The following is a 3,253-nucleotide window of genomic DNA, read 5'->3' as shown; positions in this document are numbered from 1 at the left end:
ATACTATCTAGACTCCAACTACAGCCTGCCATAACAAAAAAAAATACCAAACTCAAAGTGCCATACGAAGCAGCCTTTTTTGTCTTTGAGGTGCAGACTCCTGTACTACTGCTGACCATCATTTCCAACGTGGCGCTGCTCATCTCAAAAACCACTACTGGAAGCACTGTCCATACAGCCTCCTGATGGCTACGCGATCCCAGATGACCGTACCTCCTTGGGCCCAACAGCCTGGACACAGCAACATGTTAACCATAGACTCTTACACCTATCCCACCTACCCCTGACTCGACACCCCCGGGCAGGGCGGCTCTCAGCCTCACAAACACACAGATAGACAGACTGACGCTACACAAAATCCTACAATGTACCTCACAGATGAGAAAAAACTCTCAGCGAGAATGACGACACCTCGACCAAAGACATCATGGAGCAAAATGATGAGCGAGACCATAATGGTGAAGAGAGGGGCCTCGACGGAAACCCCGGAGAACAGGCAGAACGTCACGACCCGTGACAAGAACTGACTCGCCAAACTGCGAAGATGAAGCCTGGTTTTCTGCATGTACAAGACCTAAGAGCGTAACGATGCGGGGCAGAAGGCCCGCGCCCTGAAAACAAATGGCCAGAGAACAGAGCTGCTCACGCAGCTGGGAACCGCGCCGCAAATGAGGACCGTCCAGACACTTCCGTGACACCGCACCTATCCACACTTTAAGCTTTTAAGGCAAGAAAAGCGGCACCCACCTGGCGCTATGACAATGAGTACAGGCGTTCGAGACTCCAGGGGTGCTGCCTGAGGCACTGTGCCTTGCTCCTAGAGCATAAACCCGAAAGCAAGATCCGACGAAGGTCTAATACACGAAAGACAGACCACACCGATGACACCACAGACACAGGCTGGAACCGCCCTGCCCGGCACACGCTACCGTCGGGCTGACAAGTAACCCGCTCCCTTTACCTGCCTAAAGGGGATTGCTCCGCGACAGCCCTCTGCCCTACGCTAACTTTAAAAGCCATCCCTGCAACTCCCAAACTTGTCCCATCCCTGCCCTGAACAGTTTCCACCGACATTTCCTCAGCTTATCTTTCAAAGAGCGATGGGTCCAAAGCCATCCTCAACAAGAAAAACACCACAGGCAGCCAAGTGGATTGATCCTGCATTCACCCCATTTCTCTTCATCATCTGAAAAAAAAAAAAAAAAAAGTTAGTCACACAACAAAACCACACGTGAATCTGTAGATTCGTATGACAACAGCATCATCCATTAACATCGCATCGGTCAACACGCAGTTTTCCTGTGCCATCCCCAGCCCAGATGCACCGTGGCATTCTGCTCACCCGCTCTCCACTGATGCCACAGTCACATGCTGTGACGCTCATTGTTTGGAGCGCTTAAGAGTTACAAAATTACAATTGCATTTAAATACCTTACCAGCCACAGGCGCCTCCTCTCTACAACACAGCTCGCCTAACATTCTCCTCCCATTCCAAATGCAGCCTGCACAGTACCTGCAAATCCAAAGGGAAATGCTTCACTGAGCTACCACAGAATACTTTGCTACGAGACGCCTACCCTGCCCACAACCCCCTCACCTGCTCGACAGCACGCGGCAGCACCCCACCGAGCCTGCGTGTGGCACCTGCAAAAATCCAAGAGATACAGCAAGTGCTGAGACGCTGCCCACAACCGTAGCCCCGGGCCACCGATTCTCATCTCCCGCCCCTTCCACGTGACAACTCGCCGGCCCATCCGCTACCGCTTTGCATCACCGCCTTCACCCTTGCGTGCCACCTGTAAAACCCAAACACCACCAGTCGCTTATCACTTCACTGGCCATACAACACCCAGACAACTAACCGGTACCCAATCACTCATCTTACCTGCACTGAATCAGCCCTGGTGCCTGTATCCCACAGTGCTCCTTGCTTCAAGCTTCCAACTGAAACAGAAAAATACCCTGATGTAGTCATCACAGAGCCACCGCTCACAGCTTCCCTCTAAGAGGCCACACACCTACCCACCTTCTGACAGAGCTCCGCTCGGCTCTCCTACATCGCCCCGCACAGCGCGTCCCCCTGCGCCTGAAACAACAATATCAAAGAAGTCACCTGGAGACGGAGAGATAGCTTCATAATGACAAGTGTTCCCATTGACGAGTGTCATCTACAGCCCAACTACAGCCTGCCAGAAACAAAGCCCACTAATCTTAAACTCCACACAAAGCAGCCTCAATACCTTGGAGAGGCAATCTCCGTCGATACTGCTGAACAGACTCTCCCTCATAGCTCTGCTGCGCCCCTAGGAACATTACCAAAAAAAGCTGCCCACGCAACCCGCCGATGGCTACTCGATCCCAGGTGACTGTACCACCTTGGCCCCAACAGCCTAGCCAGAACACTGGGTTAAGGACACACTCTTACTGCCATCCCACCTACCCCTGACTCGACACCCCCGGGCAGGGCGGCTCTCAGCCTCACAAACACACAGATAGACAGACTGACGCTACACAAAATCCTACAATGTACCTCACAGATGAGAAAAAAAAAACCTCTCGCCGAGAATGATGACACCTCGACCAAAGACGTCATCGAGCAAAATGATGAGCGAGACCGTAATGGTGAAGTGAGGGGCCTCGACGGAAACCCCAGAGAACAGGCAGAACGTCACGACCCGTGACAAGAACTGACTCGCCAAACTGCGAAGATGTTCGTGCAGAAAACCAGGCTTCAAGACCTAAGAGCGTAACGATGCGGGGCAGAAGGCCCGCGCCCTGAAAACGGATGGCCAGAGAGCAGAGCTGCTCACGCAGCTGGGAACCGCGCCGCAAGTGAGGACCGTCCAGACATTTCCGTGACACCGCACCTATCGACGATTTAGGCTTCTAATACAAGAAGAGCAGCGCCCGACTGGCGCTATGCCGATGAGTACAGGTGTTCGAGACTCCAGGGATGCCGCCTGAGGCACTGTGCCTTGCTCCTGGAGCTTAAACCCGAAAGCAAGATCCGACGAAGGTCTAGTACACCAAAGACAGACCACACCGATGACACCACAGACACAGGCTGGAACCGCCCTGCCCGGCACACGCTACCGTCGGGCTGAAGAGTAACCCGCTCCCTTTTCATGCCTAAAGGGGATTGCTCCGCAACAGCCCTCCACCCTACACTAACTTTACAAATCCTTTCCCACAATTGTCTCCCTTGTCCCCTCTCCTGTGCCTGTTCTTCAACTCATCTTTCAAAGGGCCGGGC

The 3,253-nt window shown here is 53.2% G+C and overlaps 1 long non-coding RNA gene across 1 annotated transcript; it reads right to left on the bottom strand.

The window, feature by feature from the left end:
• Positions 1–1,488: 1,488 nt before the first annotated feature.
• Positions 1,489–2,054, bottom strand: LOC309685716. Its single transcript, XR_014270484.1, has 4 exons — positions 2,027–2,054; positions 1,886–1,944; positions 1,598–1,644; positions 1,489–1,513 (listed from the first exon to the last, which is right to left on the bottom strand). It is a non-coding gene; the product is annotated as an uncharacterized lncRNA (long non-coding RNA).
• Between the last annotated feature and the right edge of the window lie 1,199 nt (positions 2,055–3,253).

The sequence above is a fragment of the Vanellus vanellus genome, assembly GCF_965231255.1.
Source record: "Vanellus vanellus genome assembly, contig: HAP1_SCAFFOLD_1996, whole genome shotgun sequence".
Taxonomy (NCBI): Eukaryota; Metazoa; Chordata; class Aves; order Charadriiformes; family Charadriidae; genus Vanellus; species Vanellus vanellus.
The sequence above is the reverse complement of the archived record's forward strand: the minus strand, read 5'-3'. Positions and strand labels throughout refer to the sequence as shown.